Source organism: Ambystoma mexicanum, chromosome 1p (genome assembly GCF_040938575.1).
Source record: "Ambystoma mexicanum isolate Mex_15411 chromosome 1p, UKY_AmexF1_1, whole genome shotgun sequence".
In the NCBI taxonomy this organism is placed as follows: domain Eukaryota; kingdom Metazoa; phylum Chordata; class Amphibia; order Caudata; family Ambystomatidae; genus Ambystoma; species Ambystoma mexicanum.
Genome location: NC_090921.1, coordinates 1,027,313,453 through 1,027,337,846, shown reverse-complemented (window position 1 = coordinate 1,027,337,846; position 24,394 = coordinate 1,027,313,453). Strand labels below are relative to the sequence as shown.

Below are 24,394 nucleotides of genomic sequence, written 5' to 3'. Positions count from 1 at the left end.
CCTTTGATAGCTCAGTTGGTAGAGCGGAGGACTGTAGTGGTAAAACAGGCATCCTTAGGTCGCTGGTTCAAATCCGGCTCGAAGGACTTTTGCCAAATGCACATTTTATTGAATACTTGGAAAGTAAAATACTTGGAAAGTAAAATAACAGACAATTTATAATTATATTATATTTCATCACTGAAAATAGATGCCTTTTGCTTTGAGGCTGTGGCCACGTTATTTTTCTGTCCGACACCAATCTTCGTTGGTTTCCTGTGAGGTATTTTGGATCCCCATCTCTTGCTATGAACTGACAAAACAGCAGAATCCCCTTGACAATCTTGATTTCTCAAGGGAAATGGGAGAACACTATACACCATCCAAGATATTAAAATATTGTCAAGGACCAACACGGCTGAATACTCTGAGGAGATGGCCTGTGAGGCGCGCCTTTCAACTTTTCCCCCTTAGTATGGTGGTCAGTAACATGCGGGAGACTGCGGAGGGGGTCATTTTTTTAATTGTGAACTGATGTGCTTTTACTCAATTCGGGAACCTCACAAGCCAAATTTGTAGTATTTTGCACGAATTGCAAGAGATGTTTACAAGTCGACGGTTGAAGTGGAAGCTTGTATTGAGTTTGCTAGAGAATGATTTGCCAAGCCTTTGATAGCTCGTCGCTGGTTCAAATCCGGCTCAAAGGACTTTTGCCAAATGCACATTTTATTGAATACTTGGAAAGTAAAATACTTGGAAAGTAAAATAACAGACAATTTATAATTATATTATATTTCATCACTGAAAATAGATGCCTTTTGCTTTGAGGCTGTGGCCACGTTATTTTTCTGTCCAACACGAATCTTCATTGGTTTCCTGTCAGGTGTTTTGGATCCCCATCTCTTGCTATGACCTGGCAAAACAGCAGAATCCCCTTGACAATCTTGATTTCTCAAGGGAAATGAGAGAACACTATACACCATCCAAGATATTAAAATATTGTCAAGGCCCAACACGGCTGAATACTCTGAGGAGATGGCCTGTGAGGCGCCGCCTTTCAACTTCTCCCCCTTAGTATGGTGGTCATTAACATGCGGGAGACTGCGGAGGGGGTCATTTTTTTAATTGGGAACTGATGTGCTTTTACTCAATTCGGGAACCTCACAAGCCAAATTTGTAGTATTTTGCACGATCTGCAAGAGATGTTTACAAGTCGACGGTTGAAGTGGAAGCTCGTATTGAGTTTGCTAGAGAATGATTTGCCAAGCCTTCGATAGCGCAGTTGGTAGAGCGGAGGACTGTAGTGGTAAAACAGGCATCCTTAGGTCGCTGGTTCAAATCCGGCTCGAAGGACTTTTGCCAAATGCATATTTTATTGAATACTTGGAAAGTAAAATACTTGGAAAGTAAAATAACAGACAATTTATAATTATATTATATTTCATCACTGAAAATAGATGCCTTTTGCTTTGAGGCTGTGGCCACGTTATTTTTCTGTCCGACACCAATCTTCGTTGGTTTCCTGTGAGGTATTTTGGATCCCCATCTCTTGCTATGAACTGACAAAACAGCAGAATCCCCTTGACAATCTTGATTTCTCAAGGGAAATGGGAGAACACTATACACCATCCAAGATATTAAAATATTGTCAAGGCCGAACACTGATGAATACTCTGAGGAGATGGCCTGTGAGGCGCCGCCTTTCAACTTTTCCTCCTTAGTATGGTGGTCAGTAACATGCGGGAGACTGCGGAGGGGGTCATTTTTTTAATTGTGAACTGATGTGCTTTTACTCAATTCGGGAACCTCACAAGCCAAATTTGTAGTATTTTGCACGAATTGCAAGAGATGTTTGAATGTCGACGGTTGAAGTGGAAGCTCGTATTGAGCTTGCTAGAGACTGATTTGACAAGCCTTCGATAGCTCAGTTGGTAGAGTGGAGGACTGTAGTGGTAAAACAGGCATCCTTAGGTCGCTGGTTCAAACCCGGCTCGAAGGACTTTTGCCAAATGCACATTTTATTGAATGCTTGGAAAGTAAAATACTTGGAAAGTAAAATAACAGACAATTTATAATTATATTATATTTCATCACTGAAAATAGATGCCTTTTGCTTTGAGGCTGTGACCACGTTATTTTTCTGTCCAACACGAATCTTCATTGGTTTCCTGTGAGGTGTTTTGGATCCCCATCTCTTGCTATGAACTGGCAAAACAGCAGAATCCCCTTGACAATCTTGATTTCTCAAGGGAAATGGGAGAACACTATACACCATCCAAGATATTAAAATATTGTCAAGGACCAACACGGCTGAATACTCTGAGGAGATGGCCTGTGAGGCGCGCCTTTCAACTTTTCCCCCTTAGTATGGTGGTCAGTAACATGCGGGAGACTGCGGAGGGGGTCATTTTTTTAATTGGGAACTGATGTGCTTTTACTCAATTCGGGAACCTCACAAGCCAAATTTGTAGTATTTTGCACGAATTGCAAGAGATGTTTACAAGTCGACGGTTGAAGTGGAAGCTCGTATTGAGTTTGCTAGAGAATGATTTGCCAAGCCTTCGATAGCTCGTCGCTGGTTCAAATCCGGCTCAAAGGACTTTTGCCAAATGCACATTTTATTGAATTCTTGGAAAGTAAAATACTTGGAAAGTAAAATAACAGACAATTTATAATTATATTATATTTCATCACTGAAAATAGATGCCTTTTGCTTTGAGGCTGTGGCCACGTTATTTTTCTCTCCAACACGAATCTTCATTGGTTTCCTGTCAGGTGTTTTGGATCCCCATCTCTTGCTATGACCTGGCAAAACAGCAGAATCCCCTTGACAATCTTGATTTCTCAAGGGAAATGAGAGAACACTATACACCATCCAAGATATTAAAATATTGTCAAGGCCCAACACGGCTGAATACTCTGAGGAGATGGCCTGTGAGGCGCCGCCTTTCAACTTCTCCCCCTTAGTATGGTGGTCATTAACATGCGGGAGACTGCGGAGGGGGTCATTTTTTTAATTGGGAACTGATGTGCTTTTACTCAATTCGGGAACCTAACAAGCCAAATTTGTAGTATTTTGCACGATCTGCAAGAGATGTTTACAAGTCGACGGTTGAAGTGGAAGCTCGTATTGAGTTTGCTAGAGAATGATTTGCCAAGCCTTCGATAGCTCAGTTGGTAGAGCGGAGGACTGTAGTGGTAAAACAGGCATCCTTAGGTCGCTGGTTCAAATCCGGCTCGAAGGACTTTTGCCAAATGCACATTTTATTGAATACTTGGAAAGTAAAATACTTGGAAAGTAAAATAACAGACAATTTATAATTATATTATATTTCATCACTGAAAATAGATGCCTTTTGCTTTGAGGCTGTGGCCACGTTATTTTTCTGTCCGACACCAATCTTCGTTGGTTTCCTGTGAGGTATTTTGGATCCCCATCTCTTGCTATGAACTGACAAAACAGCAGAATCCCCTTGACAATCTTGATTTCTCAAGGGAAATGGGAGAACACTATACACCATCCAAGATATTAAAATATTGTCAAGGCCGAACACTGATGAATACTCTGAGGAGATGGCCTGTGAGGCGCCGCCTTTCAACTTTTCCTCCTTAGTATGGTGGTCAGTAACATGCGGGAGACTGCGGAGGGGGTCATTTTTTTAATTGTGAACTGATGTGCTTTTACTCAATTCGGGAACCTCACAAGCCAAATTTGTAGTATTTTGCACGAATTGCAAGAGATGTTTGAATGTCGACGGTTGAAGTGGAAGCTCGTATTGAGCTTGCTAGAGACTTATTTGCCAAGCCTTCGATAGCTCAGTTGGTAGAGCGGAGGACTGTAGTGGTAAAACAGGCATCCTTAGGTCGCTGGTTCAAACCCGGCTCGAAGGACTTTTGCCAAATGCACATTTTATTGAATGCTTGGAAAGTAAAATACTTGGAAAGTAAAATAACAGACAATTTATAATTATATTATATTTCATCACTGAAAATAGATGCCTTTTGCTTTGAGGCTGTGACCACGTTATTTTTCTGTCCAACACGAATCTTCATTGGTTTCCTGTGAGGTGTTTTGGATCCCCATCTCTTGCTATGAACTGGCAAAACAGCAGAATCCCCTTGACAATCTTGATTTCTCAAGGGAAATGGGAGAACACTATACACCATCCAAGATATTAAAATATTGTCAAGGCCGAACACTGATGAATACTCTGAGGAGATGGCCTGTGAGGCGCTGCCTTTCAACTTTTCCTCCTTAGTATGGTGGTCAGTAACATGCGGGAGACTGCGGAGGCGGTCATTTTTTAAATTGGGAACTGATGTGCTTTTACTCAATTCGGGAACCTCACAAGCCAAATTTGTAGTATTTTGCACGAATTGCAAGAGGTGTTTGCATGTCGACGGTTGAAGTGGAAGCTCGTATTGAGTTTGCTAGAGAACGGTTTGCCAAGCCTTCGATAGCTCAGTTGGTAGAGGGGAGGACTGTAGTGGTAAAACAGGCATCCTTAGGTCGCTGGTTCAAATCCGGCTCGAAGGACTTTTGCCAAATGCAAATATTATTGAATACTTGGAAAGTAAAATACTTGGAAAGTAAAATAACAGACAATTTATAATTATATTATATTTCATCACTGAAAATAGATGCCTTTTGCTTTGAGGCTGTGGCCACGTTATTTTTCTGTCCGACACCAATCTTCGTTGGTTTCCTGTGATGTGTTTTGGATTCCCATCTCTTGCTATGAACTGACAAAACAGCAGAATCCCCTTGACAATCTTGATTTCTCAAGGGAAATGGGAGAACACTATACACCATCCAAGATATTAAAATATTGTCAAGGCCGAACACTGATGAATACTCTGAGGAGATGGCCTGTGAGGCGCCGCCTTTCAACTTTTCCTCCTTAGTATGGTGGTCAGTAACATGCGGGAGACTGCGGAGGGGGTCATTTTTTTAATTGTGAACTGATGTGCTTTTACTCAATTCGGGAACCTCACAAGCCAAATTTGTAGTATTTTGCACGAATTGCAAGAGATGTTTGAATGTCGACGGTTGAAGTGGAAGCTCGTATTGAGCTTGCTAGAGACTGATTTGCCAAGCCTTCGATAGCTCAGTTGGTAGAGCGGAGGACTGTAGTGGTAAAACAGGCATCCTTAGGTCGCTGGTTCAAACCCGGCTCGAAGGACTTTTGCCAAATGCACATTTTATTGAATGCTTGGAAAGTAAAATACTTGGAAAGTAAAATAACAGACAATTTATAATTATATTACATTTCATCACTGAAAATAGATGCCTTTTGCTTTGAGGCTGTGACCACGTTATTTTTCTGTCCAACACGAATCTTCATTGGTTTCCTGTGAGGTGTTTTGGATCCCCATCTCTTGCTATGAACTGGCAAAACAGCAGAATCCCCTTGACAATCTTGATTTCTCAAGGGAAATGGGAGAACACTATACACCATCCAAGATATTAAAATATTGTCAAGGACCAACACGGCTGAATACTCTGAGGAGATGGCCTGTGAGGCGCGACTTTCAACTTTTCCCCCTTAGTATGGTGGTCAGTAACATGCGGGAGACTGCGGAGGGGGTCATTTTTTTAATTGGGAACTGATGTGCTTTTACTCAATTCGGGAACCTCACAAGCCAAATTTGTAGTATTTTGCACGAATTGCAAGAGATGTTTACAAGTTGACGGTTGAAGTGGAAGCTTGTATTGAGTTTGCTAGAGAATGATTTGCCAAGCCTTCGATAGCTCGTCGCTGGTTCAAATCCGGCTCAAAGGACTTTTGCCAAATGCACATTTTATTGAATACTTGGAAAGTAAAATACTTGGAAAGTAAAATAACAGACAATTTATAATTATATTATATTTCATCACTGAAAATAGATGCCTTTTGCTTTGAGGCTGTGGCCACGTTATTTTTCTGTCCGACACCAATCTTCGTTGGTTTCCTGTGAGGTGTTTTGGATCCCCATCTCTTGCTATGAACTGACAAAACAGCAGAATCCCCTTGACAATCTTGATTTCTCAAGGGAAATGGGAGAACACTATACACCATCCAAGATATTAAAATATTGTCAAGGCCGAACACTGATGAATACTCGGAGGAGATGGCCTGTGAGGCGCCACCTTTCAACTTTTCCTCCTTAGTATGGTGGTCAGTAACATGCGGGAGACTGCGGAGGCGGTCAATTTTTTAATTGGGAACTGATGTGCTTTTACTCAATTCGGGAACCTCACAAGCCAAATTTGTAGTATTTTGCACGAATTGCAAGAGATGTTTGCATGTCGACGGTTGAAGTGGAAGCTCGTATTGAGTTTGCTAGAAAACGGTTTGCCAAGCCTTCGATAGCTCAGTTGGTAGAGGGGAGGACTGTAGTGGTAAAACAGGCATCCATAGGTTGCTGGTTCAAATCCGGCTCGAAGGACTTTTGCCAAATGCAAATTTTATTGAATACTTGGAAAGTAAAATACTTGGAAAATAACATAACAGACAATTTATAATTAGATTATATTTCATCACTGAAAATAGATGCCTTTTGCATTGAGGCTGTGGCCATATTATTTTTCTGTCCAACATCAATCTTCTTTGGTTTACTGTGAGGTGTTTTGGATCCCCATCTCTTGCTATGAACTGGCAAAACAGCAGAATCCTCTTGACAATCTTGATTTCTCAAGGGAAATGAGAGAACACTATACACCATCCAAGATATTAAAATATTGTCAAGGCCCAACACGGCTGAATACTCTGAGGAGATGGCCTGTGAGGCGCCGCCTTTCAACTTTTCCCCCTTAGTATGGTGGTCAGTAACATGTGGGAGACTGCGGAGGGGGTCATTTTTTTAATTGTGAACTGATGTGCTTTTACTCAATTCGGGAACCTCACAAGCCAAATTTGTAGTATTTTGCACGAATTGCAAGAGATGTTTGCATGTCGACGGTTGAAGTGGAAGCTCGTATTGAGTTTGCTAGAAAACGGTTTGCCAAGCCTTCGATAGCTCAGTTGGTAGAGGGGAGGACTGTAGTGGTAAAACAGGCATCCTTAGGTTGCTGGTTCAAATCCGGCTCGAAGGACCATTGCCAAATGCAAATTTTATTGAATACTTGGAAAGTAAAATACTTGGAAAATAACATAACAGACAATTTATAATTAGATTATATTTCATCACTGAAAATAGATGCCTTTTGCTTTGAGGCTGTGGCCATATTATTTTTCTGTCCAACATCAATCTTCTTTGGTTTACTGTGAGGTGTTTTGGATCCCCATCTCTTGCTATGAACTGGCAAAACAGCAGAATCCTCTTGACAATCTTGATTTCTCAAGGGAAATGAGAGAACACTATACACCATCCAAGATATTAAAATATTGTCAAGGCCCAACACGGCTGAATACTCTGAGGAGATGGCCTGTGAGGCGCCGCCTTTCAACTTATCCACGTTAGTATGGTGGTCAGTAACATGTGGGAGACTGCGGAGGGGGTCTTTTTTTTAATTGTGAACTGATGTGCTTTTACTCAATTCGGGAACCTCACAAGCCAAATTTGTAGTATTTTGCACGAATTGCAAGAGATGTTTACAAGTCGAAGGTTGAAGTGGAAGTTTGTATTGAGTTTGCTAGAGAATGATTTGCCAAGCCTTCGATAGCTCGTCGCTGGTTCAAATCCGGCTCAAAGGACTTTTGCCAAATGCACATTTTATTGAATACTTGGAAAGTAAAATACTTGGAAAGTAAAATAACAGACAATTCATAATTATATTATATTTCATCACTGAAAATAGATGCCTTTTGCTTTGAGGCTGTGGCCACGTTATTTTTCTGTCCAACACGAATCTTCATTGGTTTCCTGTTAGGTGTTTTGGATCCCCATCTCTTGCTATGAACTGGCAAAACAGCAGAATCCCCTTGACAATCTTGATTTCTCAAGGGAAATGGGAGAACACTATACACCATCCAAGATATTAAAATATTGTCAAGGCCCAACACGGCTGAATACTCTGAGGAGATGGCCTGTGAGGTGCCGCCTTTCAACTTTTCCCCCTTAGTATGGTGGTCATTAACATGCGGGAGACTGCGGAGGGGGTCATTTTTTTAATTGGGAACTGATGTGCTTTTACTCAATTCGGGAACATCATAAGCAAAATTTGTAGTATTTTGCACGAATTGCAAGAGATGTTTACAAGTCGACGGTTGAAGTGGAAGCTCGTATTGAGTTTGCTAGAGAATGATTTGCCAAGCCTTCGATAGCTCAGTTGGTAGAGCAGAGGACTGTAGTGGTAAAACAGGCATCCTTAGGTCGCTGGTTCAAATCCGGCTCCAAGGACTTTTGCCAAATGCAAATTTTATTGAATACTTGGAAAGTAAAATACTTGGAAAATAAAATAACAGACAATTTATAATTATATTATATTTCATCACTGAAAATAGATGCCTTTTGCTTTGAGGCTGTGGCCACGTTATGTTTCTGTCCAACACCAATCTTCATTGGTTTCCTGTGAGGTGTTTCGGATCCCCATCTCTTGCTATGAACTGGCAAAACAGCAGAATCCCCTTGACAATCTTGATTTCTCAAGGGAAATGGGAGAACACTATACACCATCCAAGATATTAAAATATTGTCAAGGCCCAACACGGCTGAATACTCTGAGGAGATGGCCTGTGAGGCGCCGCCTTTCAACTTTTCCCCCTTAGTATGGTGGTCATTAACATGCGGGAGACTGCGGAGGGGGTGATTTTTTTAATTGGGAACTGATGTGCTTTTACTCAATTCGGGAACATCATAAGCCAAATTTGTAGTATTTTGCACGAATTGCAAGAGATGTTTACAAGTCGACGGTTGAAGTGGAAGCTCGTATTGAGTTTGCTAGAGAGCGATTTGCCAAGCCTTCGATAGCTCAGTTGGTAGAGCGGAGGACTGTAGTGGTAAAACAGGCATCCTTAGGTCGCTGGTTCAAATCCGGCTCGAAGGACTTTTGCCAAATGCACATTTTATTGAATACTTGGAAAGTAAAATACTTGGAAAGTGAAATAACAGACAATTTATAATTATATTATATTTCATCACTGAAAATAGATGCCTTTTGCTTTGAGGCTGTGACCACGTTATTTTTCTGTCCAACACGAATCTTCATTGGTTTCCTGTGAGGTGTTTTGGATCCCCATCTCTTGCTATGAACTGGCAAAACAGCAGAATCCCCTTGACAATCTTGATTTCTCAAGGGAAATGAGAGAACACTATACACCATCCAAGATATTAAAATATTGTCAAGGCCCAACACGGCTGAATACTCTGAGGAGATGGCCTGTGAGGCGCCGCCTTTCAACTTTTCCCCCTTAGTATGGTGGTCAGTAACATGCGGGAGACTGCGGTAGGGGGTCATTTTTTTAATTGTGAACTGATGTGCTTTTACTCAATTCGGGAACCTCACAAGCCAAATTTGTAGTATTTTGCACGAATTGCAAGAGATGTTTGAATGTCGACGGTTGAAGTGGAAGCTCGTATTGAGCTTGCTAGAGACTGATGTGCCAAGCCTTCGATAGCTTAGTTGGTAGAGCAGAGGACTGTAGTGGTAAAACAGGCATCCTTAGGTCGCTGGTTCAAATCCAGATTGAAGGTCTTTTGCCAAATGCAAATTTTATTGAATACTTGGAAAGTAAAATACTTGGAAAATAAAATAACAGACAATTTATAATTATATTATATTTCATCACTGAAAATAGATGCCTTTTGCTTTGAGGCTGTGGCCACGTTATGTTTCTGTCCAACACCAATCTTCATTGGTTTCCTGTGAGGTGTTTTGGATCCCCATCTCTTGCTATGAACTGGCAAAACAGCAGAATCCCCTTGACAATCTTGATTTCTCAAGGGAAAAGAGAGAACACTATACACCATCCAAGATATTAAAATATTGTCAAGGCCCAACACGGCTGAATACTCTGAGGAGATGGCCTGTGAGGCGCCGCCTTTCAACTTTTCCCCCTTAGTATGGTGGTCAGTAACATGCGGGAGACTGCGGAGGGGGTCATTTTTTTAATTGGGAACTGATGTGCTTTTACTCAATTCGGGAACCTCACAAGCCAAATTTGTAGTATTTTGCACGATCTGCAAGAGATGTTTACAAGTCGACGGTTGAAGTGGAAACTCGTATTGAGTTTGCTAGAGAATGATTTGCCAAGCCTTCGATAGCTCGTCGCTGGTTCAAATCCGGCTCAAAGGACTTTTGCCAAATGCACATTTTATTGAATACTTGGAAAGTAAAATACTTGGAAAGTAAAATAACAGACAATTTATAATTATATTATATTTCATCACTGAAAATAGATGCCTTTTGCTTTGAGGCTGTGGCCACGTTATTTTTCTGTCCGACACCAATCTTCGTTGGTTTCCTGTGAGGTATTTTGGATCCCCATCTCTTGCTATGAACTGACAAAACAGCAGAATCCCCTTGACAATCTTGATTTCTCAAGGGAAATGGGAGAACACTATACACCATCCAAGATATTAAAATATTGTCAAGGACCAACACGGCTGAATACTCTGAGGAGATGGCCTGTGAGGCGCGCCTTTCAACTTTTCCCCCTTAGTATGGTGGTCAGTAACATGCGGGAGACTGCAGAGGGGGTCATTTTTTTAATTGGGAACTGATGTGCTTTTACTCAATTCGGGAACCTCACAAGCCAAATTTGTAGTATTTTGCACGATCTGCAAGAGATGTTTACAAGTCGACGGTTGAAGTGGAAGCTTGTATTGAGTTTGCTAGAGAATGTTTTGCCAAGCCTTCGATAGCTCAGTTGGTAGAGCTGAGGACTGTAGTGGTAAAACAGGCATCCTTAGGTCGCTGGTTCAAATCCGGCTCGAAGGACTTTTGCCAAATGCACATTTTATTGAATACTTGGAAAGTAAAATACTTGGAAAGTAAAATAACAGACAATTTATAATTATATTATATTTCATCACTGAAAATAGATGCCTTTTGCTTTGAGGCTGTGGCCACGTTATTTTTCTGTCCGACACCAATCTTCGTTGGTTTCCTGTGAGGTATTTTGGATCCCCATCTCTTGCTATGAACTGACAAAACAGCAGAATCCCCTTGACAATCTTGATTTCTCAAGGGAAATGGGAGAACACTATACACCATCCAAGATATTAAAATATTGTCAAGGCCGAACACTGATGAATACTCTGAGGAGATGGCCTGTGAGGCGCCGCCTTTCAACTTTTCCTCCTTAGTATGGTGGTCAGTAACATGCGGGAGACTGCGGAGGGGGTCATTTTTTTAATTGTGAACTGATGTGCTTTTACTCAATTCGGGAACCTCACAAGCCAAATTTGTAGTATTTTGCACGAATTGCAAGAGATGTTTGAATGTCGACGGTTGAAGTGGAAGCTCGTATTGAGCTTTCTAGAGACTGATGTGCCAAGCCTTCGATAGCTCAGTTGGTAGAGCAGAGGACTGTAGTGGTAAAACAGGCATCCTTAGGTCGCTGGTTCAAATCCAGATTGAAGGACTTTTGCCAAATGCAAATTTTATTGAATACTTGGAAAGTAAAATACTTGGAAAATAAAATAACAGACAATTTATAATTATATTATATTTCATCACTGAAAATAGATGCCTTTTGCTTTGAGGCTGTGGCCACGTTATGTTTCTGTCCAACACCAATCTTCATTGGTTTCCTGTGAGGTGTTTTGGATCCCCATCTCTTGCTATGAACTGGCAAAACAGCAGAATCCCCTTGACAATCTTGATTTCTCAAGGGAAAAGAGAGAACACTATACACCATCCAAGATATTAAAATATTGTCAAGGCCCAACACGGCTGAATACTCTGAGGAGATGGCCTGTGAGGCGCCGCCTTTCAACTTTTCCCCCTTAGTATGGTGGTCAGTAACATGCGGGAGACTGCGGAGGGGGTCATTTTTTTAATTTGGAACTGATGTGCTTTTACTCAATTCGGGAACCTCACAAGCCAAATTTGTAGTATTTTACACGATCTGCAAGAGATGTTTACAAGTCGACGGTTGAAGTGGAAACTCGTATTGAGTTTGCTAGAGAATGATTTGCCAAGCCTTTGATAGCTCAGTTGGTAGAGCGGAGGACTGTAGTGGTAAAACAGGCATCCTTAGGTCGCTGGTTCAAATCCGGCTCGAAGGACTTGTGCCAAATGCACATTTTATTGAATACTTGGAAAGTAAAATACTTGGAAAGTAAAATAACAGACAATTTATAATTATATTATATTTCATCACTGAAAATAGATGCCTTTTGCTTTGAGGCTGTGGCCACGTTATTTTTCTGTCTGACACCAATCTTCGTTGGTTTCCTGTGAGGTATTTTGGATCCCCATCTCTTGCTATGAACTGACAAAACAGCAGAATCCCCTTGACAATCTTGATTTCTCAAGGGAAATGGGAGAACACTATACACCATCCAAGATATTAAAATATTGTCAAGGACCAACACGGCTGAATACTCTGAGGAGATGGCCTGTGAGGCGCGCCTTTCAACTTTTCCCCCTTAGTATGGTGGTCAGTAACATGCGGGAGACTGCGGAGGGGGTCATTTTTTTAATTGTGAACTGATGTGCTTTTACTCAATTCGGGAACCTCACAAGCCAAATTTGTAGTATTTTGCACGAATTGCAAGAGATGTTTACAAGTCGACGGTTGAAGTGGAAGCTTGTATTGAGTTTGCTAGAGAATGATTTGCCAAGCCTTTGATAGCTCGTCGCTGGTTCAAATCCGGCTCAAAGGACTTTTGCCAAATGCACATTTTATTGAATACTTGGAAAGTAAAATACTTGGAAAGTAAAATAACAGACAATTTATAATTATATTATATTTCATCACTGAAAATAGATGCCTTTTGCTTTGAGGCTGTGGCCACGTTATTTTTCTGTCCAACACGAATCTTCATTGGTTTCCTGTCAGGTGTTTTGGATCCCCATCTCTTGCTATGACCTGGCAAAACAGCAGAATCCCCTTGACAATCTTGATTTCTCAAGGGAAATGAGAGAACACTATACACCATCCAAGATATTAAAATATTGTCAAGGCCCAACACGGCTGAATACTCTGAGGAGATGGCCTGTGAGGCGCCGCCTTTCAACTTCTGCCCCTTAGTATGGTGGTCATTAACATGCGGGAGACTGCGGAGGGGGTCATTTTTTTAATTGGGAACTGATGTGCTTTTACTCAATTCGGGAACCTCACAAGCCAAATTTGTAGTATTTTGCACGAATTGCAAGAGATGTTTGAATGTCGACGGTTGAAGTGGAAGCTCGTATTGAGCTTGCTAGAGACTGATTTGCCAAGCCTTCGATAGCTCAGTTGGTAGAGCGGAGGACTGTAGTGGTAAAACAGGCATCCTTAGGTCGCTGGTTCAAATCCGGCTCAAAGGACTTTTGCCAAATGCATATTTTATTGAATACTTGGAAAGTAAAATACTTGGAAAGTAAAATAACAGACAATTTATAATTATATTATATTTCATCACTGAAAATAGATGCCTTTTGCTTTGAGGCTGTGGCCACGTTATTTTTCTGTCCGACACCAATCTTCGTTGGTTTCCTGTGAGGTATTTTGGATCCCCATCTCTTGCTATGAACTGACAAAACAGCAGAATCCCCTTGACAATCTTGATTTCTCAAGGGAAATGGGAGAACACTATACACCATCCAAGATATTAAAATATTGTCAAGGCCGAACACTGATGAATACTCTGAGGAGATGGCCTGTGAGGCGCCGCCTTTCAACTTTTCCTCCTTAGTATGGTGGTCAGTAACATGCGGGAGACTGCGGAGGGGGTCATTTTTTTAATTGTGAACTGATGTGCTTTTACTCAATTCGGGAACCTCACAAGCCAAATTTGTAGTATTTTGCACGAATTGCAAGAGATGTTTGAATGTCGACGGTTGAAGTGGAAGCTCGTATTGAGCTTGCTAGAGACTGATTTGCCAAGCCTTCGATAGCTCAGTTGGTAGAGCGGAGGACTGTAGTGGTAAAACAGGCATCCTTAGGTCGCTGGTTCAAACCCGGCTCGAAGGACTTTTGCCAAATGCACATTTTATTGAATGCTTGGAAAGTAAAATACTTGGAAAGTAAAATAACAGACAATTTATAATTATATTATATTTCATCACTGAAAATAGATGCCTTTTGCTTTGAGGCTGTGACCACGTTATTTTTCTGTCCAACACGAATCTTCATTGGTTTCCTGTGAGGTGTTTTGGATCCCCATCTCTTGCTATGAACTGGCAAAACAGCAGAATCCCCTTGACAATCTTGATTTCTCAAGGGAAATGGGAGAACACTATACACCATCCAAGATATTAAAATATTGTCAAGGACCAACACGGCTGAATACTCTGAGGAGATGGCCTGTGAGGCGCGCCTTTCAACTTTTCCCCCTTAGTATGGTGGTCAGTAACATGCGGGAGACTGCGGAGGGGGTCATTTTTTTAATTGGGAACTGATGTGCTTTTACTCAATTCGGGAACCTCACAAGCCAAATTTGTAGTATTTTGCACGAATTGCAAGAGATGTTTGAATGTCGACGGTTGAAGTGGAAGCTCGTATTGAGCTTTCTAGAGACTGATGTGCCAAGCCTTCGATAGCTCAGTTGGTAGAGCAGAGGACTGTAGTGGTAAAACAGGCATCCTTAGGTCGCTGGTTCAAATCCAGATTGAAGGACTTTTGCCAAATGCAAATTTTATTGAATACTTGGAAAGTAAAATACTTGGAAAATAAAATAACAGACAATTTATAATTATATTATATTTCATCACTGAAAATAGATGCCTTTTGCTTTGAGGCTGTGGCCACGTTATGTTTCTGTCCAACACCAATCTTCATTGGTTTCCTGTGAGGTGTTTTGGATCCCCATCTCTTGCTATGAACTGGCAAAACAGCAGAATCCCCTTGACAATCTTGATTTCTCAAGGGAAAAGAGAGAACACTATACACCATCCAAGATATTAAAATATTGTCAAGGCCCAACACGGCTGAATACTCTGAGGAGATGGCCTGTGAGGCGCCGCCTTTCAACTTTTCCCCCTTAGTATGGTGGTCAGTAACATGCGGGAGACTGCGGAGGGGGTCATTTTTTTAATTTGGAACTGATGTGCTTTTACTCAATTCGGGAACCTCACAAGCCAAATTTGTAGTATTTTACACGATCTGCAAGAGATGTTTACAAGTCGACGGTTGAAGTGGAAACTCGTATTGAGTTTGCTAGAGAATGATTTGCCAAGCCTTTGATAGCTCAGTTGGTAGAGCGGAGGACTGTAGTGGTAAAACAGGCATCCTTAGGTCGCTGGTTCAAATCCGGCTCCAAGGACTTGTGCCAAATGCACATTTTATTGAATACTTGGAAAGTAAAATACTTGGAAAGTAAAATAACAGACAATTTATAATTATATTATATTTCATCACTGAAAATAGATGCCTTTTGCTTTGAGGCTGTGGCCACGTTATTTTTCTGTCTGACACCAATCTTCGTTGGTTTCCTGTGAGGTATTTTGGATCCCCATCTCTTGCTATGAACTGACAAAACAGCAGAATCCCCTTGACAATCTTGATTTCTCAAGGGAAATGGGAGAACACTATACACCATCCAAGATATTAAAATATTGTCAAGGACCAACACGGCTGAATACTCTGAGGAGATGGCCTGTGAGGCGCGCCTTTCAACTTTTCCCCCTTAGTATGGTGGTCAGTAACATGCGGGAGACTGCGGAGGGGGTCATTTTTTTAATTGTGAACTGATGTGCTTTTACTCAATTCGGGAACCTCACAAGCCAAATTTGTAGTATTTTGCACGAATTGCAAGAGATGTTTACAAGTCGACGGTTGAAGTGGAAGCTTGTATTGAGTTTGCTAGAGAATGATTTGCCAAGCCTTTGATAGCTCGTCGCTGGTTCAAATCCGGCTCAAAGGACTTTTGCCAAATGCACATTTTATTGAATACTTGGAAAGTAAAATACTTGGAAAGTAAAATAACAGACAATTTATAATTATATTATATTTCATCACTGAAAATAGATGCCTTTTGCTTTGAGGCTGTGGCCACGTTATTTTTCTGTCCAACACGAATCTTCATTGGTTTCCTGTCAGGTGTTTTGGATCCCCATCTCTTGCTATGACCTGGCAAAACAGCAGAATCCCCTTGACAATCTTGATTTCTCAAGGGAAATGAGAGAACACTATACACCATCCAAGATATTAAAATATTGTCAAGGCCCAACACGGCTGAATACTCTGAGGAGATGGCCTGTGAGGCGCCGCCTTTCAACTTCTGCCCCTTAGTATGGTGGTCATTAACATGCGGGAGACTGCGGAGGGGGTCATTTTTTTAATTGGGAACTGATGTGCTTTTACTCAATTCGGGAACCTCACAAGCCAAATTTGTAGTATTTTGCACGAATTGCAAGAGATGTTTGAATGTCGACGGTTGAAGTGGAAGCTCGTATTGAGCTTGCTAGAGACTGATTTGCCAAGCCTTCGATAGCTCTGTTGGTAGAGCGGAGGACTGTAGTGGTAAAACAGGCATCCTTAGGTCGCTGGTTCAAATCCGGCTCAAAGGACTTTTGCCAAATGCATATTTTATTGAATACTTGGAAAGTAAAATACTTGGAAAGTAAAATAACAGACAATTTATAATTATATTATATTTCATCACTGAAAATAGATGCCTTTTGCTTTGAGGCTGTGGCCACGTTATTTTTCTGTCCGACACCAATCTTCGTTGGTTTCCTGTGAGGTATTTTGGATCCCCATCTCTTGCTATGAACTGACAAAACAGCAGAATCCCCTTGACAATCTTGATTTCTCAAGGGAAATGGGAGAACACTATACACCATCCAAGATATTAAAATATTGTCAAGGCCGAACACTGATGAATACTCTGAGGAGATGGCCTGTGAGGCGCCGCCTTTCAACTTTTCCTCCTTAGTATGGTGGTCAGTAACATGCGGGAGACTGCGGAGGGGGTCATTTTTTTAATTGTGAACTGATGTGCTTTTACTCAATTCGGGAACCTCACAAGCCAAATTTGTAGTATTTTGCACGAATTGCAAGAGATGTTTGAATGTCGACGGTTGAAGTGGAAGCTCGTATTGAGCTTGCTAGAGACTGATTTGCCAAGCCTTCGATAGCTCAGTTGGTAGAGCGGAGGACTGTAGTGGTAAAACAGGCATCCTTAGGTCGCTGGTTCAAACCCGGCTCGAAGGACTTTTGCCAAATGCACATTTTATTGAATGCTTGGAAAGTAAAATACTTGGAAAGTAAAATAACAGACAATTTATAATTATATTATATTTCATCACTGAAAATAGATGCCTTTTGCTTTGAGGCTGTGACCACGTTATTTTTCTGTCCAACACGAATCTTCATTGGTTTCCTGTGAGGTGTTTTGGATCCCCATCTCTTGCTATGAACTGGCAAAACAGCAGAATCCCCTTGACAATCTTGATTTCTCAAGGGAAATGGGAGAACACTATACACCATCCAAGATATTAAAATATTGTCAAGGACCAACACGGCTGAATACTCTGAGGAGATGGCCTGTGAGGCGCGCCTTTCAACTTTTCCCCCTTAGTATGGTGGTCAGTAACATGCGGGAGACTGCGGAGGGGGTCATTTTTTTAATTGGGAACTGATGTGCTTTTACTCAATTCGGGAACCTCACAAGCCAAATTTGTAGTATTTTGCACGAATTGCAAGATATGTTTACAAGTCGACGGTTGAAGTGGAAGCTCGTATTGAGTTTGCTAGAGAATGATTTGCCAAGCCTTCGATAGCTCGTCGCTGGTTCAAATCCGGCTCAAAGGACTTTTGCCAAATGCACATTTTATTGAATTCTTGGAAAGTAAAATACTTGGAAAGTAAAATAACAGACAATTTATAATTATATTATATTTCATCACTGAAAATAGATGCCTTTTGCTTTGAGGCTGTGGCCACGTTATTTTTCTCTCCAACACGAATCTTCATTGGTTTCCTGTCAGGTGTTTTGGATCCCCATCTCTTGCTATGACCTGGCAAAACAGCAGAATCCCCTTGACAATCTTGATTTCTCAAGGGAAATGAGAGAACACTATACACCATCCAAGATATTAAAATATTGTCAAGGCCCAACACGGCTGAATACTCTGAGGAGATGGCCTGTGAGGCGCCGCCTTTCAACTTCTCCCCCTTAGTATGGTGGTCATTAACATGCGGGAGACTGCGGAGGGGGTCATTTTTTTAATTGGGAACTGATGTGCTTTTACTCAATTCGGGAACCTAACAAGCCAAATTTGTAGTATTTTGCACGATCTGCAAGAGATGTTTACAAGTCGACGGTTGAAGTGGAAGCTCGTATTGAGTTTGCTAGAGAATGATTTGCCAAGCCTTCGATAGCTCAGTTGGTAGAGCGGAGGACTGTAGTGGTAAAACAGGCATCCTTAGGTCGCTGGTTCCAATCCGGCTCGAAGGACTTTTGCCAAATGCACATTTTATTGAATACTTGGAAAGTAAAATACTTGGAAAGTAAAATAACAGACAATTTATAATTATATTATATTTCATCACTGAAAATAGATGCCTTTTGCTTTGAGGCTGTGGCCACGTTATTTTTCTGTCCGACACCAATCTTCGTTGGTTTCCTGTGAGGTATTTTGGATCCCCATCTCTTGCTATGAACTGACAAAACAGCAGAATCCCCTTGACAATCTTGATTTCTCAAGGGAAATGGGAGAACACTATACACCATCCAAGATATTAAAATATTGTCAAGGACCAACACGGCTGAATACTCTGAGGAGATGGCCTGTGAGGCGCGCCTTTCAACTTTTCCCCCTTAGTATGGTGGTCAGTAACATGCGGGAGACTGCGGAGGGGGTCATTTTTTTAATTGTGAACTGATGTGCTTTTACTCAATTCGGGAACCTCACAAGCCAAATTTGTAGTATTTTGCACGAATTGCAAGAGATGTTTACAAGTCGACGGTTGAAGTGGAAGCTTGTATTGAGTTTGCTAGAGAATGATTTGCCAAGCCTTTGATAGCTCGTCGCTGGTTCAAATCCGGCTCAAAGGACTTTTGCCAAATGCACATTTTATTGAATACTTGGAAAGTAAAATACTTGGAAAGTAAAATAACAGACAATTTATAATTATATTATATTTCATCACTGAAAATAGATGCCTTTTGCTTTGAGGCTGTGGCCACGTTATTTTTCTGTCCAACACGAATCTTCATTGGTTTCCTGTCAGGTGTTTTGGATCCCCATCTCTTGCTATGACCTGGCAAAACAGCAGAATCCCCTTGACAATCTTGATTTCTCAAGGGAAATGAGAGAACACTATACACCATCCAAGATATTAAAATATTGTCAAGGCCCAACACGGCTGAATACTCTGAGGAGATGGCCTGTGAGGCGCCGCCTTTCAACTTCTCCCCCTTAGTATGGTGGTCATTAACATGCGGGAGACTGCGGAGGGGGTCATTTTTTTAATTGGGAACTGATGTGCTTTTACTCAATTCGGGAACCTCACAAGCCAAATTTGTAGTATTTTGCACAATCTGCAAGAGATGTTTACAAGTCGACGGTTGAAGTGGAAGCTCGTATTGAGTTTGCTAGAGAATGATTTGCCAAGCCTTCGATAGCGCAGTTGGTAGAGCGGAGGACTGTAGTGGTAAAACAGGCATCCTTAGGTCGCTGGTTCAAATCCGGCTCAAAGGACTTTTGCCAAATGCATATTTTATTGAATACTTGGAAAGTAAAATACTTGTAAAGTAAAATAACAGACAATTTATAATTATATTATATTTCATCACTGAAAATAGATGCCTTTTGCTTTGAGGCTGTGGCCACGTTATTTTTCTGTCCGACACCAATCTTCGTTGGTTTCCTGTGAGGTATTTTGGATCCCCATCTCTTGCTATGAACTGACAAAACAGCAGAATCCCCTTGACAATCTTGATTTCTCAAGGGAAATGGGAGAACACTATACACCATCCAAGATATTAAAATATTGTCAAGGCCGAACACTGATGAATACTCTGAGGAGATGGCCTGTGAGGCGCTGCCTTTCAACTTTTCCTCCTTAGTATGGTGGTCAGTAACATGCGGGAGACTGCGGAGGCGGTCATTTTTTAAATTGGGAACTGATGTGCTTTTACTCAATTCGGGAACCTCACAAGCCAAATTTGTAGTATTTTGCACGAATTGCAAGAGGTGTTTGCATGTCGACGGTTGAAGTGGAAGCTCGTATTGAGTTTGCTAGAGAACGGTTTGCCAAGCCTTCGATAGCTCAGTTGGTAGAGGGGAGGACTGTAGTGGTAAAACAGGCATCCTTAGTTCGCTGGTTCAAATCCGGCTCGAAGGACTTTTGCCAAATGCAAATATTATTGAATACTTGGAAAGTAAAATACTTGGAAAGTAAAATAACAGACAATTTATAATTATATTATATTTCATCACTGAAAATAGATGCCTTTTGCTTTGAGGCTGTGGCCACGTTATTTTTCTGTCCGACACCAATCTTCGTTGGTTTCCTGTGATGTGTTTTGGATTCCCATCTCTTGCTATGAACTGACAAAACAGCAGAATCCCCTTGACAATCTTGATTTCTCAAGGGAAATGGGAGAACACTATACACCATCCAAGATATTAAAATATTGTAAAGGACCAACACGGCTGAATACTCTGAGGAGATGGCCTGTGAGGCGCGCCTTTCAACTTTTCCATCTTAGTATGGTGGTCAGTAACATGCGGGAGACTGCGGAGGGGGTCATTTTTTTAATTGTGAACTGATGTGCTTTTACTCAATTCGGGAACCTCACAAGCCAAATTTGTAGTATTTTGCACGAATTGCAAGAGATGTTTACAAGTCGACGGTTGAAGTGGAAGCTTGTATTGAGTTTGCTAGAGAATGATTTGCCAAGCCTTCGATAGCTCGTCGCTGGTTCAAATCCGGCTCAAAGGACTTTTGCCAAATGCACATTTTATTGAATACTTGGAAAGTAAAATACTTGGAAAGTAAAATAACAGACAATTTATAATTATATTATATTTCATCACTGAAAATAGATGCCTTTTGCTTTGAGGCTGTGGCCACGTTATTTTTCTGTCCAACACGAATCTTCATTGGTTTCCTGTCAGGTGTTTTGGATCCCCATCTCTTGCTATGAACTGGCAAAACAGCAGAATCCCCTTGACAATCTTGATTTCTCAAGGGAAATGAGAGAACACTATACACCATCCAAGATATTAAAATATTGTCAAGGCCCAACACGGCTGAATACTCTGAGGAGATGGCCTGTGAGGCGCCGCCTTTCAACTTCTCCCCCTTAGTATGGTGGTCATTAACATGCGGGAGGCTGCAGAGGGGGTCATTTTTTTAATTGGGAACTGATGTGCTTTTACTCAATTCGGGAACCTCACAAGCCAAATTTGTAGTATTTTGTACGAATTGCAAGAGATGTTTACAAGTCGACGGTTGAAGTGGAAGCTCGAATTGAGCTTGCTAGAGAACGATTTGCCAAGCCTTCGATAGCTCAGTTGGTAGAGCGGAGGACTGTAGTGGTAAAACAGGCATCCTTAGGTCGCTGGTTCAAATCCGGCTCGAAGGACTTTTGCCAAATGCAAATTTTATTGAATACTTGGAAAGTAAAATACTTGGAAAATAAAATAACAGACAATTTATAATTATATTATATTTCATCACTGAAAATAGATGCCTTTTGCTTTGAGGCTGTGGCCACGTTATGTTTCTGTCCAACACCAATCTTCATTGGTTTCCTGTGAGGTGTTTTGGACCCCCATCTCTTGCTATGAACTGACAAAACAGCAGAATCCCCTTGACAATCTTGATTTCTCAAGGGAAATGGGAGAACACTATACACCATCCAAGATATTAAAATATTGTCAAGGACCAACACGGCTGAATACTCTGAGGAGATGGCCTGTGAGGCGCGCCTTTCAACTTTTCCCCCTTAGTATGGTGGTCAGTAACATGCAGGAGACTGCGGAGGGGGTCATTTTTTTAATTGTGAACTGATGTGCTTTTACTCAATTCGGGAACCTCACAAGCCAAATTTGTAGTATTTTGCACGAATTGCAAGAGATGTTTACAAGTCGACGGTTGAAGTGGAAGCTCGTATTGAGTTTGCTAGAGAATGATTTGCCAAGCCTTCGATAGCTCGTCGCTGGTTCAAATCCGGCTCAAAGGACTTTTGCCAAATGCACATTTTATTGAATTCTTGGAAAGTAAAATACTTGGAAAGTAAAATAACAGACAATGTATAATTATATTATATTTCATTACTGAAAATAGATGCCTTTTGCTTTGAGGCTGTGGCCACGTTATTTTTCTGTCCGACACCAATCTTCGTTGGTTTCCTGTGATGTGTTTTGGATCCCCATCTCTTGCTATGAACTGACAAAACAGCAGAATCCCCTTGACAATCTTGATTTCTCAAGGGAAATGGGAGAACACTATACACCATCCAAGATATTAAAATATTGTCAAGGCCGAACACTAATGAATACTCTGAGGAGATGGCCTGTGAGGCGCCGCCTTTCAACTTTTCCTCCTTAGTATGGTGGTCAGTAACATGCGGGAGACTGCGGAGGCGGTCATTTTTTTAATTGGGAACTGATGTGCTTTTACTCAATTCGGGAACCTCACAAGCCAAATTTGTAGTATTTTGCACGATCTGCAAGAGATGTTTACAAGTCGACGGTTGAAGTGGAAGCTCGTATTGAGTTTGCTAGAGAATGATTTGCCAAGCCTTCGATAGCTCAGTTGGTAGAGCGGAGGACTGTAGTGGTAAAACAGGCATCCTTAGGTCGCTGGTTCAAATCCGGCTCGAAGGACTTTTGCCAAATGCACATTTTATTGAATACTTGGAAAGTAAAATACTTGGAAAGTAAAATAACAGACAATTTATAATTATATTATATTTCATCACTGAAAATAGATGCCTTTTGCTTTGAGGCTGTGGCCACGTTATTTTTCTGTCCGACACCAATCTTCGTTGGTTTCCTGTGAGGTATTTTGGATCCCCATCTCTTGCTATGAACTGACAAAACAGCAGAATCCCCTTGACAAGCTTGATTTCTCAAGGGAAATGGGAGAACACTATACACCATCCAAGATATTAAAATATTGTCAAGGCCGAACACTGATGAATACTCTGAGGACATGGCCTGTGAGGCGCCGCCTTTCAACTTTTCCTCCTTAGTATGGTGGTCAGTTACATGCGGGAGACTGCGGAGGGGGTCATTTTTTTAATTGTGAACTGATGTGCTTTTACTCAATTCGGGAACCTCACAAGCCAAATTTGTAGTATTTTGCACGAATTGCAAGAGATGTTTGAATGTCGACGGTTGAAGTGGAAGCTCGTATTGAGCTTGCTAGAGACTGATTTGCCAAGCCTTCGATAGCTCAGTTGGTAGAGCGGAGGACTGTAGTGGTAAAACAGGCATCCTTAGGTCGCTGGTTCAAACCCGGCTCGAAGGACTTTTGCCAAATGCACATTTTATTGAATGCTTGGAAAGTAAAATACTTGGAAAGTAAAATAACAGACAATTTATAATTATATTATATTTCATCACTGAAAATAGATGCCTTTTGCTTTGAGGCTGTGACCACGTTATTTTTCTGTCCAACACGAATCTTCATTGGTTTCCTGTGAGGTGTTTTGGATCCCCATCTCTTGCTATGAACTGGCAAAACAGCAGAATCCCCTTGACAATCTTGATTTCTCAAGGGAAATGGGAGAACACTATACACCATCCAAGATATTAAAATATTGTCAAGGACCAACACGGCTGAATACTCTGAGGAGATGGCCTGTGAGGCGCGACTTTCAACTTTTCCCCCTTAGTATGGTGGTCAGTAACATGCGGGAGACTGCGGAGGGGGTCATTTTTTTAATTGGGAACTGATGTGCTTTTACTCAATTCGGGAACCTCACAAGCCAAATTTGTAGTATTTTGCACGAATTGCAAGAGATGTTTACAAGTCGACGGTTGAAGTGGAAGCTTGTATTGAGTTTGCTAGAGAATGATTTGCCAAGCCTTCGATAGCTCGTCGCTGGTTCAAATCCGGCTCAAAGGACTTTTGCCAAATGCACATTTTATTGAATACTTGGAAAGTAAAATACTTGGAAAGTAAAATAACAGACAATTTATAATTATATTATATTTCATCACTGAAAATAGATGCCTTTTGCTTTGAGGCTGTGGCCACGTTATTTTTCTGTCCGACACCAATCTTCGTTGGTTTCCTGTGAGGTGTTTTGGATCCCCATCTCTTGCTATGAACTGACAAAACAGCAGAATCCCCTTGACAATCTTGATTTCTCAAGGGAAATGGGAGAACACTATACACCATCCAAGATATTAAAATATTGTCAAGGCCGAACACTG

The 24,394-nt window shown here is 41.2% G+C and overlaps 13 non-coding genes across 13 annotated transcripts; all 13 read left to right on the top strand.

Moving 5' to 3' along the window:
* On the top strand, positions 1 to 86 carry TRNAY-GUA (transfer RNA tyrosine (anticodon GUA)). Its single transcript is given in 2 exon segments — positions 1 to 37; positions 51 to 86. It is a non-coding gene; the product is annotated as a tRNA-Tyr (tRNA).
* A 1,806-nt stretch (positions 87 to 1,892) lies between these two features.
* TRNAY-GUA (transfer RNA tyrosine (anticodon GUA)) lies at positions 1,893 to 1,978 on the top strand. Its single transcript is given in 2 exon segments — positions 1,893 to 1,929; positions 1,943 to 1,978. It is a non-coding gene; the product is annotated as a tRNA-Tyr (tRNA).
* Positions 1,979 to 3,138: 1,160 nt separating this feature from the next.
* TRNAY-GUA (transfer RNA tyrosine (anticodon GUA)) lies at positions 3,139 to 3,224 on the top strand. The gene is given in 2 exon segments: positions 3,139 to 3,175; positions 3,189 to 3,224. It is a non-coding gene; the product is annotated as a tRNA-Tyr (tRNA).
* Positions 3,225 to 3,784: 560 nt separating this feature from the next.
* TRNAY-GUA (transfer RNA tyrosine (anticodon GUA)) lies at positions 3,785 to 3,870 on the top strand. The gene is given in 2 exon segments: positions 3,785 to 3,821; positions 3,835 to 3,870. It is a non-coding gene; the product is annotated as a tRNA-Tyr (tRNA).
* Positions 3,871 to 5,076: 1,206 nt separating this feature from the next.
* Positions 5,077 to 5,162, top strand: TRNAY-GUA (transfer RNA tyrosine (anticodon GUA)). The gene is given in 2 exon segments: positions 5,077 to 5,113; positions 5,127 to 5,162. It is a non-coding gene; the product is annotated as a tRNA-Tyr (tRNA).
* A 3,699-nt stretch (positions 5,163 to 8,861) lies between these two features.
* Positions 8,862 to 8,947, top strand: TRNAY-GUA (transfer RNA tyrosine (anticodon GUA)). Its single transcript is given in 2 exon segments — positions 8,862 to 8,898; positions 8,912 to 8,947. It is a non-coding gene; the product is annotated as a tRNA-Tyr (tRNA).
* A 1,807-nt stretch (positions 8,948 to 10,754) lies between these two features.
* TRNAY-GUA (transfer RNA tyrosine (anticodon GUA)) lies at positions 10,755 to 10,840 on the top strand. The gene is given in 2 exon segments: positions 10,755 to 10,791; positions 10,805 to 10,840. It is a non-coding gene; the product is annotated as a tRNA-Tyr (tRNA).
* A 1,206-nt stretch (positions 10,841 to 12,046) lies between these two features.
* On the top strand, positions 12,047 to 12,132 carry TRNAY-GUA (transfer RNA tyrosine (anticodon GUA)). The gene is given in 2 exon segments: positions 12,047 to 12,083; positions 12,097 to 12,132. It is a non-coding gene; the product is annotated as a tRNA-Tyr (tRNA).
* A 1,806-nt stretch (positions 12,133 to 13,938) lies between these two features.
* TRNAY-GUA (transfer RNA tyrosine (anticodon GUA)) lies at positions 13,939 to 14,024 on the top strand. Its single transcript is given in 2 exon segments — positions 13,939 to 13,975; positions 13,989 to 14,024. It is a non-coding gene; the product is annotated as a tRNA-Tyr (tRNA).
* Positions 14,025 to 17,121: 3,097 nt separating this feature from the next.
* On the top strand, positions 17,122 to 17,207 carry TRNAY-GUA (transfer RNA tyrosine (anticodon GUA)). The gene is given in 2 exon segments: positions 17,122 to 17,158; positions 17,172 to 17,207. It is a non-coding gene; the product is annotated as a tRNA-Tyr (tRNA).
* Positions 17,208 to 21,505: 4,298 nt separating this feature from the next.
* TRNAY-GUA (transfer RNA tyrosine (anticodon GUA)) lies at positions 21,506 to 21,591 on the top strand. Its single transcript is given in 2 exon segments — positions 21,506 to 21,542; positions 21,556 to 21,591. It is a non-coding gene; the product is annotated as a tRNA-Tyr (tRNA).
* Positions 21,592 to 22,751: 1,160 nt separating this feature from the next.
* On the top strand, positions 22,752 to 22,837 carry TRNAY-GUA (transfer RNA tyrosine (anticodon GUA)). Its single transcript is given in 2 exon segments — positions 22,752 to 22,788; positions 22,802 to 22,837. It is a non-coding gene; the product is annotated as a tRNA-Tyr (tRNA).
* A 560-nt stretch (positions 22,838 to 23,397) lies between these two features.
* Positions 23,398 to 23,483, top strand: TRNAY-GUA (transfer RNA tyrosine (anticodon GUA)). Its single transcript is given in 2 exon segments — positions 23,398 to 23,434; positions 23,448 to 23,483. It is a non-coding gene; the product is annotated as a tRNA-Tyr (tRNA).
* The last annotated feature ends 911 nt before the right edge of the window (positions 23,484 to 24,394 follow it).